This window comes from Grus americana, chromosome 7 (genome assembly GCF_028858705.1).
Source record: "Grus americana isolate bGruAme1 chromosome 7, bGruAme1.mat, whole genome shotgun sequence".
Lineage (NCBI taxonomy): Eukaryota > Metazoa > Chordata > Aves > Gruiformes > Gruidae > Grus > Grus americana.
This window is the reverse complement of record NC_072858.1, coordinates 27,450,273-27,466,222: the sequence shown is the minus strand read 5'-3', so window position 1 is coordinate 27,466,222 and position 15,950 is coordinate 27,450,273. Positions and strand designations below refer to the sequence as shown.

General features: G+C 39.6%; 1 long non-coding RNA gene across 1 annotated transcript in view; it reads right to left on the bottom strand.

Annotated features, from left to right (window-relative positions):
* Positions 1 to 1,186: 1,186 nt before the first annotated feature.
* Positions 1,187 to 15,950, bottom strand: part of LOC129208738 (uncharacterized) — a 174,826-nt gene continuing 160,062 nt past the window's right edge. The window contains exon 3 of the long non-coding RNA XR_008577880.1: positions 1,187 to 1,307. This is a non-coding gene — a long non-coding RNA (uncharacterized LOC129208738). The remainder of the gene's footprint in view (positions 1,308 to 15,950) is intronic.

Here is a 15,950-nt window from a genome sequence, read left to right as displayed (position 1 = left end):
ATCGTTAACCTAAGTCCAAGTCCACTACTAAACCATGTCCCCAAGCACCACATCTACACATCTTTTAAACACCTCCAGGGATGGTGACTCAACCACTTCCCTTGGCAGCCTGTTCCAATGCTTAACAACCCTTTGGGTGAAGAAATTTTTCCTAATATCCAATCTACACCAAGCTACTTGAGGGATGCCGCAGATGTTTTTCAGTGGCAGGAATGACTGAGCAATTTAAAAGGTCTATTCCATCTTAGGCCATCTAACTTTTTTCATTCTATTCACAAAACTTTCATGCTAGCAATCATTTCATACACTAACTATACAGTAAAAATATTCTTTAACTGGTGAGCAAGGTGTCCAAGATACTCAAATTTACAGGGGATTTCCTAAACCTATTTGTATGTAAAGACAATGAGAGTACTAGTAATTACTATTGATGTGCTTGCAGTCAGTGTTTCACACACAGCTGTTAACTAGATCTTTTCCTCGTTCTTCCCTACGTCTGTAAGTACAGAGCACAGAACAAATGCTGAGAAGGCCTGACAGGCTTTCAGCGTAGAGAGGAGTTGGCTGTGACGTTACAAAGCAGAGATATATTTGTAGCAGAACCAACAGCTGAAAAATACGGAAGACTTGTGAGAAGCTTAACGTGCAATAGAGCTTGCTGCTAGGGGTGAAAGGGAGGGCACTGGGACAACTAGTGCTTCTGATCTCTGCCTAGTCGCCCATTAACATAATGATAGATGAACCTCAATGAATTCTACATTATGGGCTCCTGATTATACTTAAATTATTTTGAAAGCTTAGATTTATTTTAAATTAACACTTTCTCATGATTTCTAGAATAAGGCTATCCAGTGCTGCCACAGACTGTAAATGAGCTTTTGCAGTATCTGGGGTTAGTCTGTCTGGTCCATATTCTGTAAGAAATTTATCAAGAAGCTATGCCGCTAAGATTATTTTCATACTTCTACTTGAGAGGAGCAGCAAGGAGGTTACTTAATATTATTGGCACTTATTGTATTCACCCTTTTGTGTATTATTTTAATCAATCCAGGACAGACATAATTCAGAAGACCTTCTTCAAAATAACCTGACTATAAATCAATGCAAATTATTAAGCTATTAATATTTTACATTATACTGAAACACTCCAAACATTATACATCAAATTCTGCATTCACATACCATAGTCCTTTTTTAGAGAAGCTGCTGGTTTGTTTTTCTTTTTTTTCTTTTTTTTTTTTTTTTAAAGTCAGCAGAGTTAGTCCAGGAGAAAGATGTGGCTCCAAGTCACAAGAGACACAACCAGACTGAAATTAAATAGCACAAGAAGATTGGAATAGTTTGTGACATGTAGCATGTCATTCTCCATTGTCTTGCACCTTTTGTAGTCACTTATATCAATACGTTTATACCAATGGCTGCAAATGGCAGACACGTACATAATTGTATTCCCAGGCAACCCTATGATACCAGACCCCATTCTTACAGATACTGCACAAAGAAACGGACCACAATTTATACGCAGTTATTCAGCTATGAAAGACTAATGTGAGGTTCAGACCTACACAATATTCATACCTTTTTAAGTTATGTGAAAGCTACTCCTTTTTAATAATAGTGCCTCTTATCCGTATTAATATATAAAAATTACTTGCATTTTTTAACATCTATTTGATCTTTCACTGCAATGACTTCCTTAATTTTGTGACGATGCATCGACTCTTTAATTTCAGGGCTGAATTCAGCATGAAACTAATGAATAAATCTTTTCAGGAAATGGGCAGGTTAAGAAGCCATAGAAGTTCTCTAAGCCAAACTGCAGAGGTAATCATTAAGCTCCAGAGAGGAAGAAAAGGAAAAGAGAAGAAATTTGAAGATAAAGTCAAATGCTTGTTTGTCAGCCTACCAGTGACCCCATCCTGACTACATTTTACAAGCTCAGTTCCTCCAATTAAAAAAACACAAACCAAACTATATTTTCTGAACACACTGGATATATTTCATGTACTCTCACCAGTGAGAGACCTGCAGAAGTTCAGTTATTGAGTTTCCGAAGAAAGAGCACAGGCTTGTTGTTGATTGGAAAGACTGAAACTTTTACCCATAGATTTGTATCACGGAGCAAACTGCCAAGCTTTGGTACAATGTTCAATGGTGCTAGACAAGTTTTTTCCAGCTGGGACCTGACTCTAGCTGTGATATAGCTATTAAGTCAAAAATGAAGGCTGAACAATCCTTGATCTGGCTATCTAATAAGTTCAAAGAGAAAATCAATCAAAGTTCAAGCTATTGGAAAATCAGCTCCTATTTAGGAACCTCTAATTTAAAGTCTTTTTGCAATTATTTTCAGGCATGAAGCTTTCAAGAGGGAGCAGGAAAAGATGTATCCTGACCTCAAGATAATAACAGAAAATGAATCAGAGCTGTTGAGTCTACCAGCAGAACCAGCAAGGGAAACCACCAGATGTGGCCAGTGGTAGAAACAATGTATGATCTGGTACAGTGCTATATTGTCAATAATTTGGCACAACCTTATTTTGCTCTGTCAAACGCTCCTTGTGATGGCAAGTGAACTGTTCCACGAGAATTTAAAGCAGGTAAAATAAAGGAGGAAATACATAGCATTCCTCATGAGTAAAGTGATAAACTAATCTACTCTAAAGCCATACAGACTGAAATCTGCCTTTAGTATAAATCCATAGAATTTAATTCAAGAATGAATTCAGGGTTAACATTGCTACCTAGCCTCAAATTAGAATAAAGATTCTTGAAAGTAGTAAGCACAACAACCTCATTTCATTTCCTGAAGGTACACATATTTACATGCACCTATAATTTATTCCCTTCTCTTGATTAGAAACTGTTTAACTTTTTTGTGTCATGCCAAACTCATTTGGGCTTTATAGTTCAAGAGCTCAGCTAAAACAAGTGCATCAATTTTTATGCAATCCATAAAGATGAAAAAAAAAAAGGAAATAAAAAGTAGGAGTGAAAAAACAGAGAAATTATCAGGGAAAGTAAAACTAATCCAGTAAATATGTAAAAATTAGACTGAGGAATTTAGGATAGGAAAAAGAGCACACCTTCCTTCAAAGAGCATACCTTCCTTCTGGGTCAGGCTTCACCTTCCCAAAAGCCCAAGTTGCTCAGAAATGGGTTCTTCATTTTAGATGGATTTTTTTTTCCTGCCAGTACGGTTAGACTGAAAATTTAATGTTCATGAAGTGAACACTTGGAACCAATAGCAGCTAGAGTCACTAACTTTAAAAGTTACTCTGAAATGGGTTGCATCATTCACAAACAACTTGTTCATCCTTTGGTTTTGATTAAAATTATCAGTATTTCTAGCAAGCCTAGAACTATTTTGAACTCTTCCTTTCTCTCTGTTGACAGAAAAATGCAAAATTATAAGTAAATGAGAAAAATAAACTCTTTTCCTTTGTGATGTGTAATAGGAAAACAATTTTCAACATTTGCTAATGACTTACGCTATTGTTTAGGACCATGACTATTCAAAAACTTTCCCAGCTACAGGATTTGCTAGCCTATGAGACAATCCCTTAAGAGAAGTGGAGGAATCCACCATGATTTATTAATTTAGAATGGATAGGACAAAGCACTAGAAGATGTCCTGTAACAATCAATCTTGCATTACCAGTGAGTTGCACAAGATGACCTAATAAGTCTTTTCCATAAGCCTGTGATTTAGCCAGATATTCATAATTAAAAATATTCATCTGAGGGTGACTGATAGCTAAGTAGAGCTGCAAGTCTTTGGGAAAACCTGTCACAGGTTTTCCTGTCACCTGAACAGTCCAATTTTTAAAAAGAAAAATAGAGCCCAGTGAGTGCACCATGTTAAAAGTCCAATTAAAGTCACTACAGACATTACAAACCAGAAAAGAAAAAAATAAATCAGAATAATCAGCACAATCAGTTGTTAGGAGATGGACTTTTTCCTTTTCTTGAAAACACTTCAAGTTTCTTTCCAGTGTCCCACTTCAGGGAAGGCTTTTGGATTCCTTCTTGCTCCTGGGCTGTCTAATTGATGCTACACTTGAAAACTAGTTGGAAATTTTTGGCCAGAGCAGAGCAAAACTCTTCTTCATGGACTATAGGGGGGAGGGTCAGTACAATTACACAGAACTATATATAAGGTGGATCATTCTGGCCACCTCAGAATCAATGTATCACAAAGTCCTGTTGCTGAGGCATGGACCTCGTCCTTTTACATTATACGTAGGGCCCTTTAGCGAGAGCAGGCACTGCTCTTCATGTCACATTGACCCAAAGTATTGCAGGTATACTATGGTGTTGACACAAAATTTCTAGCAGAAATGTACATCGTTGCTCTGAAAACACAGCTTGGGTGTGACATGCAACTTTCTCTGAACGTGCCATTTCACAGGCTGAAATATTTACTGCTGCTGTTAAATCTGAAACAGAAAAAGTTGGTTTGCTCAAAGCAGCTTTTTTCAGTTTTCAGTCAGGCACACACCCTTCTGTCACCCACCCAGCAAAGCCTGGATTCGTTCATTTTCAAGCATTTTTGACCTCTTTTAACTCCATTTCTGTGAGCAGACAGCCCACGCTTACAGTGTTTGGGTGAAATCATGTGTTTGAAGCAAAGGCTAGAAGTGCCTTTAAACTGATTTCTCTTTATCGTTTTCTATTGTTTCACGTGTTCCTTTTCCAGAGATTACCTGCAGGTAGATTTTGCACGCAGGAAACACTACACATGGAGAAACTGCAACAGGCATAGCCATGCCACGCCGCAGGTACGTGACCTGCCGCTGGCGTGTGCAGGCGCAGCGTGCTGTCCAAGCACTTCGTGGACACAGGCAAAGATGCCGGGTGCTTCTGAACCGGCCAAGCCTGCCTGACTGGGCCGAACTGCCAGAGAAAGGCTGTGGTTCTTGAAGGGTGATGTTCAGCAAGACAAGTGAAGAATTCTTTGAGCAGCTGAGGGAGATATCACCAGAAATTGATGGAATTGATAAAGGGGAAATTTCAGTCTAATATTGTGATACTCTCATCAGTGTCATTAGGACTGGTGAGACTCGTTCAACTGCGTAATAATCATACAGGAGAACAGATGAAGTTTTGTCACATGAAAAATGGAAGAATAATTTGACGCATCATTCCGATGTATACTTTTTGAAACAGTTCTGCACTGGCAGGTGGATAGGACAAACCAGCTCTTTTCCAGATCTGGGGCCAGCTCCTTATCAGCTGTATATCAGCATTTCTTCTCTGAAATCAGGAGAACAATCCTACCTTACATCTGACAGCTTGACACTGAATTTCCGTGAGGCTTAATGTCTACCTACAAAGCACCTCCACTGAAGTCTCATAGGGATTTTGACTCTGCAATTGTGTGACATGAAAATTTCCAAAATAGTAATAGAAAACTCAAATGCACCGTAGGAATAAGTGATTATTTCCTACTAGACATCTCTATGACAGTGCAAGATACCTGACGCCTGTGAAAACTCCATGTCAGTAGTGGAGGGCAGAACACAATCTGGTCCTTAATGGAGTTAGGAGGAGGAGGGATGTTTAAAATCATGTTGTAACATTCCTTTTCTTAAATTGAAAGCAGATTTCAGAAACAAGGTTGTCTCCCATTTCAAAGTATTTTACCTGTGAGCTGAATTCCTTTCCTTTTAAGAGAAAAGACAGCTCTGTGCAAAAGGGGTTGATATTAGGATACTCATTACAGGGCAATTACAGTCTACAGCAAAGGCAGTTCTGGAACTTCCATGAAAATCTTCTGCCACTTTTCCACTGGTCATAGATCACATTTTCCAGGCTCAGACATCAGAGGTCTGATAAGTGAGTAATCCTTAAAGAGTTTGCCTTCATCTTTTGCAACCTGCAGGGAAAGGGCTTCTCTGAGATCCAAAAGCTCACTGATGGTAAACGGTTCAGGTGAGACCGTTTTCTCCAGCAGTTTTATCCTCACTGAAGTTAAACCCACTGCACTGAGTACTCAGTTGCTGTTTGAAGGGGAAGGGAAGAAAGAAAAAAAGAATAAAATGCAACCTTTCTCCAGCTCAATCCAAATGCCTTTTCTGTAGACCTTGGAAACTGATTGCTATTTCAGTCAAAAGAGCTTATCTAGCGGGGGCCACCTTTTCCTCACAAAGCATCCTAACCAAGGGATTGTGTACAAAATGCACCCCAGGAGGATTAAATCCAAGTGAGAGGCTCACTTCTCTCTGTCACTTGGTTTGCTCCAGAATGGAAGGTAGTAGTATGTTGCAGTCTGATATTAGCAAGGGCAGGATCCACCATGTGAAACCCTCGCTTCACCCAGTCTGTGAGAAGTGAGAAATGAGACTGGAACTCTCACCATTCCCCTGCTTGGGCACGTTGATAGTTCAGCCAGGCGTTTCACCCACAGCATTTCATCAAAGCTTCCACGTCTCCCACAACTCCAAACACACACACACACACACACACACAAACATCCACAGAGCTTAGGAAATAATAGCAGTGTGTTGACAAAGGTTCATTGAGAAGCACGCTGCCATAGCAGCAAAGGCCTTTCTAAGTCCACACAAATGTTTCCCATTAGCAAGACCTAACTTAGGAGGCAAAAGTGACAGTGAAGGAAGACAAGGTAAAAAGAGATGATGATGGTTAGATTATGTGATATTGCAGAACAAGAGAGGGATCACCTTCTGTTTGGGAATAACAATATATTTATGTATTTGGGTAAATTGTTTTTCCACCACTATGTTTCCACTCGACTGTGGAAGACAGGAGACTGACATCTGTGGTCTTTGCATTGTACTTTGCTAACAGCAGGACATGTGCAATAAGATACGTTCATTTTAATTGCCACTCATTTACCACCTCAACTAGAAATATTCCTAAAGGATTTGCACCTGCATTGTGGCAGCTGATTAAAGGTTTTCCTTGGAAGAGAGGTATGAATCTTCACTTTCCCCAGCACCGAGCTCTGTGGAGCTGCTGTCAGTCGGGAGCTGTGCACGGCACGCCTGCGTGGAACTGAGGAACGCGGGAGGCCTTTTCACCTGCTGCCTACGTGACAGGCAGAAAGGGGAGCTGGAACACATGTCCTAACGGAAGGACCAAATGTATGAATTTCAAATGCTGCTTTTCCTACAGCCCTTGAGATAGATCTTCAGGGACAGCTTGGCATGGAACTAAACACCTCTTTCATAAATCCAGACAAAATAAGAAGAAAATAAGGTAAGACTGGTCCTCGCAGGATACAGGATACTTGCCTGGTTGGACAGTGGGTCTGAGGTCATGCAGGTATTCTTTTACAACGTACGTTCCGATAGGTATTTAAATGTATGCCCTCCCACGGCTAGGGGAAACAACCTCTTGATTTTTGTTCTATTATAAACAGACCAAACAAAAAATTTTGTCATTCATTAACTCTCTAATATTTTCTTAATTCAATCTCTTCCACTTTCAATTATGAAAGCCTTTGAGATTTGAGTTGTTAGTCAGGCATGGGGGTGCTTTGTTTAAGGGCTTTTTGCAATGGTTTAATTAGCAATCAGAGGCTTAGCTGCTTTGCTCAGACACACTGTCAGAAGAAATAGTGATCCTTTGATATTAAGTTTGGAGAAGCAGATGTCTACTGATGTTTTATGAGCTGGGATAGTTCTGATTATTTTTTTTTCTTTCTCAACACCACAATCATAATCACCATAATATCTCCTTTTTCTAGTTATCCTCCAAACAAGTATTCTTTCTTTCCAACCTTAGATAAGGAAATTTTCCTTACTAAAACAACAAAATTCGTAAATTCTTGAGGTCAGAGACTGTAGGAGACATTCACAGTCAGGTCTGTATATAAAAATTAGGTAGTAAACTTACATTGCAATAACCAGAACGGTATTTTATAACCTCACAGCACCAGGACGTGCAGTTAGCTGCGTAGATGCTTATGATCAACTGCACATGCCAATTAACTGCACATGCATTTTCCTGCCTAGATTTCCAAACACATTTTGAAAGATGTATGTACCTGATGCACTTTAAGGCACCTTTTCCTCTATTGTAGAAAACAATTTTCATTATGTAAAAATCTTTATATTTTGAACCCATCATTGTAACAAGTAAAGCCCTTCCTCTGTGGGAGGATAGGGATCAAAGTTCACGATATATCCACAGACTGGATGAAGTCGCTTTGTTTCAATGCATATAGTGTTATCATGGAAGAGTTGACAGTACAGTTATCAATTGAATATTGTACATTTCAATACAGCCTACATGTATATTTTGAGTTTTAAACAAGGCTGTGTATACTATGGTAACCTAATTCATCAGCCAGTTAATTAATGCTTAGAGATAGCTGAAAAATAAACGCTAGCTTACTTCCTGCAGTAGTGTTGACATTCAGAATTATTGTCTGCTGTGGGCCTTTCAATGCAAAGGTATAATCTGAAAGGCTGTTAAGAAATATCTTAAGAAAATTCCAGAAAGCGCCGAATGAGAAGTTTTGCAGTACCTCATTGCGATATTTAGGTTCAGTATTTTCATCATAAATATAGTAGACTTTTTCTTATGGAAAACTTTCTTTTAGGGAATCCTTATTGCTGCTGGGAAAACTTTCCTGCTTAAAATATTTTAAACTGCGATACTTCTGATTATTTAAAGTTTAGATATGCTACAGATACTGTGAAGTATTATACATAGAGCAGATATAAACGTATAACCCACATCATATGGCTTTAAGGCCTTTTTTTCATGAACCATTAAAACTGTTAAAAACTGTTTTACTTCACTGGAAGTGAAGCCGCTGGGATAGCACGTGTGCTGTGCCCAAGTGGCCCAGAGGAAATTGTCGCTAGGATTTCAGATGGAGTTAAGATAGCTTAAGGCCATTACAGGTCACTTTTCTAGACAGGCCAGGATGCTTTCAGCATCTCAAGCATCACAGGGTACCAGGTACTGAACTAAGCCTTCCCTTTGCTGCTTCGCCCAGATGGCTGAAGAAGGGATGAGGGGTAAAGAGGAGCTGCTGCACCGTCTCCCTTACATCTTTGTAGCTGAGGAGGAGACACTAACTGGTATGTCAGCTATTTTCCCAAGGACAGCTTGCAGAAGAGGGGGGTAAATGAAGTGGGAAATATCTACAAGATGGCCAGGTCCTCAGCTGCAGGATATCAGTACGCTCCCACTGAAATTTGAATTATCCTCCATGATGCAAGCTAAGCAGCTGCGTTCTTTTGGTCTGGTCAGCTTTAGGAAGCTAAATTGGTAGATTTAAAGCACATTATCAGAGCAAGAATACAAGACAGTGGCAGTGATTAAAACCATAATGATCTACATTGTGCCTTTTAAATAGGGTGAGCTAGGACATAAAATTTAAGTACTCTTGGTCTATAAAACAGAAAAAAGTTTTAAGGCAGCACCGTAGAATGCCATAAGGAGACCCTCTCAGACCTAGGAGAAATACAAGTAACCTAAAAGGCGCTGGCTATGATTATATACATTACTGCAATTCAGTCTTCGGGCTCCCTGCTATGAATGCTTGAAAGAGTGGCAGTGATGGTCAGTTGCTGATTTATGTACTAGAAGCATGCTGTCGGGGACAAAAAAAAAGTACATTCTGCTCTTTGTATAAGGCCTCAGCATTACATCAAAGTATTTTTAATAAAAATTATGCTGACAGGACTGCAGAAGAGGTTAATGTCAATAGTTCTTCTAATGGAGGCAAAGTAAATATCTGGGCATCTGAGCTAGATTATTGCCGGCTGGTGTGTGTGCACGTGTACGCGTGTGACTAAAATGACTGGTTTCCCCTGCAGAATGCACCACTGGGGATAGAATGATACAGGGAATGGCTTATGGTCTGTGTGTCTGATGGTAAAAATCAATGACTTGCCTTATTGAAAGGTGCCCTCAGGGGCAAAAAGCAGTGAATAGCTTATTAGTTTGTGTGTGCATGCTGGCAGATGATAAAGCAGCATTGAAATCAGTCATAGACCATAATAAAGTACCCATCCCCATCTTAAAGCTAGTCTGTACTTCTGTCTCAGGGGAATATGCCTCCATTAACCCAAACTGTGCAGTAACTCATCTTTAACCACAGTACAAATATGCAGTAGAAGAGGAACCAATAATGATTTCTTATGGTTACTGATGCAAAAAATATAGCGGATAAATTACTGGTGTGCAGGGCAAGATTTTTTTGGTGCAATATTCCATATTTCTATTTTACTAATATCTGGAGTGGTGTGGATGGATTCCAGCTGAGGATCTGGCCTGGTACCAGAAATATTTTACTCATTCCCAGAGCAAAAGAGGAAAACATGGAGTGATGCAACAAAGAAAAGATGCAAGAGACAGAATGTTCTGACCTTTTTTTCCCATCAGTGAACTCTGTTTTGGAATATATTCAGGTCATCCATTCAGATACATAAGATCCACAAACAACTACATTGTCACTGAAGTATTTATTGACCTTAAAATGTTGTCATGCTAGGCATTATGTGTCATGCCCTGGGATGCTTTGCTTTGATGGCATACATCTGATTAATGCCAATAATGCCTTCAGCAAACATAACAGCCATTTAATGTGAAGCTTTGCCATAAGATCACGAGAGTAGATCCGGCCTAAGAAGTAGAGGTGATGATTTCTCTTGGTTGCAAGGTGAAAGTACTGACTTGAGTAAGTATTTTCAGGCTTTAATTATTTCCTAAGAGATGCTGATGGCATCTGTGCTTGTATCCATGGATATCCAAAACTAGTACAAAGTGTGTCTTTTTTAAAGGACTTGACACTTCAAATATGTAGTATTTTGTCTTGAAATATGTCATAGTGATGGCCATATGGGGCAGAATAATTCCCTTAGCTGGAGTAACTGATGTGTAGCATTTATTAAACAGATGGATAGACACGTGTACACTTCACACAGATCTGCTAACATTATGTTAGTTGTGGCACTCCCTGAAGGACATGCCTCTGGAAACCACAGGCAGAAATCCTGTCATTATATTGTAATGTAGAAAGGTGCTAATGGCTTCCATAATGGAGTTTCTAATAAAATGCTGTACAAAAAGAGTTAAGCACATAATATAGCATTTGTGTTCAGAAAGTCAACAGGGCTCCTGCACCACTTAGGCACTCGTTCTCGTTTTAGAAATCTCCGAGCTTCCCGTTGCAGCAGCTGCTGAAGGAAGAGCGATTGGACTATCGTTGCAACCCTGCTGGTCCCAAAGGAGCTTTGCAGCAGGAGCTTCCCAGGTGTAAAGTCAAGGGAAGCAAGAGGGAAAGTCTGCCTAAGCAGCCGGATTCGACTGAGATTTGTAAGTGCCCTAGAAAGGAGTGGTGGAAGTATTGGTGGATAGGATAGAGATAGCCCAGTTGAGAAATCTACAGCTAGAAGTTGTTGTCCTCTCTTCTTAAGAAAGCAGGCCTTATATCAGGTACAAAATGTATGCCTCTTACATTTTTGGATAATCATTCATACTTCATCACAATGTAAAAGACTCTTCCTTTTCGACTGTGGCAGATGTGAACAGATGAAATGTAGTCTACCATTTCAGTGACCATGAAATGGTGGAGTTCAAGATCCTCAGGGCAGCAAGGAGGGCACACAGCAAGCTCACTACCCTGGACTTCAGGAGAGAACACTTTGCACAGCCTGATACAAATTTAATCTTCTGTATTGTTTCACAGGCATGCATGCATGCAGCATGCTGCAAAGTATCGCTGAAGAACCAGAGCACTTGTGCTCTTTCTTACTTTGTCTTCAGAAGAAGTTATATGTGTGATATTAAGCTGTAAATGTTTTCAGTTATTCATTACTTCATTCCACTGTACGAGCACTTTTTTGGGGGTGGTCTACGTGCGCGAACTTGGACAAGCCACTCCTTGTATGGCATTTTCCCACCGGCTATGTAAGAGTAAAAACATTTACAGCACTAACATGTGAGGACTGATTGTGAAGAAAGATTGGAAAAATGGCTGGTATCTCTGGTAATATGGAGCACATATGTATCTAAGACAGATTAATAATGACATGTTTTATATGATATATTATATAAAACATGTTTGAAATTTGTCAACATTGGACCACTCCATTATGGATCAATCTTTTACTTATCATTGCATTTTGGGCTTTCAACACAGTCATGAAAGGATTTCAAATAACACTATGAGAATATGCAGGTGAACAGAAATGAAGGGATGGGAATTGCACTTGGAAAAGGAAGTGAGGTCTTTCTGTAAAGAAAACTGGCTTTTATCTCCTCACAGCTGACCATATGCTGAGGAGTGCAGGCTATTCCCCAGATGAAAAATGCAGCAGGGAGTGGCAGATAGAAGGGCAAAAATGAATCCACTATTACTGCTAATTTTTTTAGATGGGAAACGCAACCTTCCTTGTAGTGGTCCACAGTTCCTCTAGTCCTTTAAAAGATAGTGTTTTTGGACTTGTTGCACCACAGACTGAGAGAATTAAAATAACTATGTTGCAAGTATGGACAATTTTCCAGGAGCTTTCCCCCAACCAAGAGTAACGTGCAATCAAGAAGATCAGTTACCGTAAACGTGATTATAATGCTTGACCCACAGAGAGTTTACACCAGTAACCACACTTGCTTGGTGCCTCAGTCCCTCCTGACTCAATTCTCTTGAAAGAAAAAGGATGACTGATGGCCTCCAAAGCCTGCTGAATTCAATGTGTGCATTTATGTTAACATTTCAAATGAGATAAGACATTTAAAAAAAATAATCTTCTAGTTTCCCCCATTTACTGGGCGTTGGTTTGCTCTTGGAGAGCACCGGATTCCTTTCAAATGAAACTACATGGGAAGCGTTTAGTACCTATGCAAGCCAGTTCGTGATAGGAGGTCAGTCCATGAAACTAGGGTAGAGCTAATCTAAAGTAACCCTCCTTTCCCAAACACAGACCCTGTAGGTACCAGGTCCTTAGCAGCCACTGTTTCAAGTTGCAGATATGCGCCTATTGTGCTGCCCTCCTTGTGAATGCAGATATAGCCAAAGAGATTCCCTTCTGGACACCTGACCCCTGCACAGCCTGCTAAAATTGAAGAGAACACTGCACAAAAGAAGGGGAAGATTGAGTAGCATTATAAGTCATGACATAGGTTTCCAGCTAAAATGGGAAAATACATTTTGTTTTTCTCTAGTTGGATCTTTCCTGAGGAGCTGCAATTTCACACACAGCAAAAGAAAAGAAATGCAAAAATTATTGTGGACACTAACACTTTTTTTTTCTTTCTTCCTTTTCTTTTCTAGGAACCTTATAATAAGACTATCCTGATTCCCTAAGGAGGTAAATTTGATATTTCTCCAGTGTGAATCCAGACCCCTTCTGGATATTAATCCACTTCACAAAGTCATTACGAATAATTTAGCATAAAAGCAGCCTTTTTCCTCACAAAACAAAGCGCTGAGGCTGAAGCATTTGTAGAGCAGTGTGAAAAACATACTGTAGCTGCCTTGGCTCCATTTGGATGGAGTATAAATAAGGAATTTTGGCTGCAAATCCCGTCAGTCTCTTAGTCTTATTTAGCACAAATATTCAGGAAAAACAATGATAATATAATTTGGCTTTTTTTTTCTTTTTTTTTTTTTTTTTAGTGCTAAGTCAATGCATAATTACTGGAAAGCATTTCTGACTGAATTTTAGATCAGCATTTTGACAAAATATAATATTGGAAACAATCTTTATCAAACATTCATGTGTAGTGTGAGAGATAAAAACAGGAATCCATAATTCATACGGCAGAGTGTATTACCAAGTGTGAATAAGAGGCTGAATTTAAATGAGGAGGTCTGAACAATATTTTCTGCGAGGCATCTGCTTTAATCATTTACATTATTCACTAGGTTTTCCAGAACTGTAAATCTTAAATATATATTTGTGTTTGTGAGAATGTGTATGTAAATACACACGTATATGCACACATACACAAAGCATTATACACATCCACACATCAGCACATATTCACGCAGATACAGAAATGTGTTTGTATACAGAGACAAAACAGCTTAGGGCCTGATTCTGAAATCGTTCTACGTGAATGGGAAGACTCCTATTGACAATGATGGATTTGGGGATCAAGACCTTAGTGCCTTGGTTTTTTGCCTCTTACCCTGAGTTTGCAGTGCTATGAATCAGACTAGGGTAAAAGGAAAGACAAGCTTTATTTTCCCTACAATAATTGCAACATTTACGTAGTTGACAACAGACATTACAGAAAAGCAAAAAAACCCCCTACACTGAGATGAAATCCTAAAGACCTTTCTGTCAACTGTTGTATCTCACATTCTTACCCAAATTGTGTTTTCAGGACTGGCTCCCTATGCTTCAGGGTGCAATGACAAGACATTGGGTGAGCAGATGTGTGGAGCCTGACTGCAGCCGGCATGGGGCCCCATCCAGATCCAAGGCTTCCCTTACCCCGCAGACCCACCTTACCTCAGCTGGGAAGGAATTTTAATCCTCCTCGCAGTCATTGTCCCTGCCTAGTTTGACTCTGCCTATGCCACTTAGATGTGAAGTCTTGCCAAGGTAGCAAAAGGAGTCACCTAATGATTGCTGGGTGCTTCACTAAGCCCTAAACAGATTTTTGGTCCTTCATGATTAAGCAGGCCCTCTTCTCAGTCGGTTTTCAAATCCCAGAGTAGGTTTTTTTGTTTATAACGTAATAGCGCTTAGATTTCACATAAACTTATCTACTTGCTAATCGTACTTAATGCTTTATACAGGTATGGTTTATGCACATAGCAGTTACTGGCTCATTTTTGACTTGTAGGAAGGCAAGTGAAGCTAATGATGAGTTTGAAGGCTTGCTGTTCCCCACCCCTGTTTTGGAAGGGCATCAAGACAGTCTTTCTTTTTCCAGTTGTGGTTACTGTGTACAGTCCAGCCCTCTTATTGAGAATCCCTTTTCAGAGACTTGCTTAGGAGAGTGCAGTGCTTGAAGAAGATTCATGATGGCAAAGAACAAAAGACAAAGGCCAGCACTAACCCAGGTTGGGGGTCTGATGCTCACATATTGATTCTGACATTGTATCCTACATAAGAAGCATCCGCTGTGCCAGCTTCTGTGTAACTATGTCATCTGCATAACTATTCCTTTTAGTTCCATGTCCCAGTTCAGTGGCTGGCAAAGCAACATCACAAAGTAGTAGTTGCCACTTCGTTTCCGGAGAAGGCCAGAGGACTAGAAATAGCTGAGGTCTACTGCAGGGACAAGGTCCACCTCCTCTGACAGGACTCAGAGATTGCCTCTAAAGAAATCTGTCTCTGCTCCTTCCACTACTGTTCATTAGTTACAAACAACCCACGGGTTTGGGTTTTCGTTTGTTTGGTTTGGGTTGGTTTTTTTTTAATAGAATTCAAGTGTTGCTTTTTTATCCCTTCCACTTCTCACCCCCTTTCTATTTCATAGGGATGTGTTTCTTGATTCTGGAAGATCTGTTTGCCAGGTCAGGTACAGCTGGTATTGCTGCACAGGAGGTTGTCTTACTCTGGTATGTGTGTGTGTGTTTAAATAATTGTTACTTTCTTGGAGGGTAACAGTGAACAAATAATAGATGAAAAATACCAAAACGGTGCAAATCTTTCTCAGTACAGTATTCACTGAGTTATATAGGGCATATTAAAAAAAAAATCACAAAGTTTTTAATTATGTACAGCAGACAAGTCGATGAGGAATCATGCATGAAATCCATGTACTCTGAAGACCAATGAAAAGGAATTTCACCTCTTTTTATGAAGCCGAGCCCAAGTGATTAAAATGATTGTGCCCTATCATTTTAATTCTCTTTCCTCTAAGCTTTCTTTAATGGTGCCCTCTTCCATGCTTAAGCAAAATGATGAATTAATTCAGTTTCTCCCCTGTGGGGCAGAAGAAAAGCAAGATTCAACACATCCCATTCTGCCAATATTTCATTCACAAGGCACATTACATTTACCCAATTT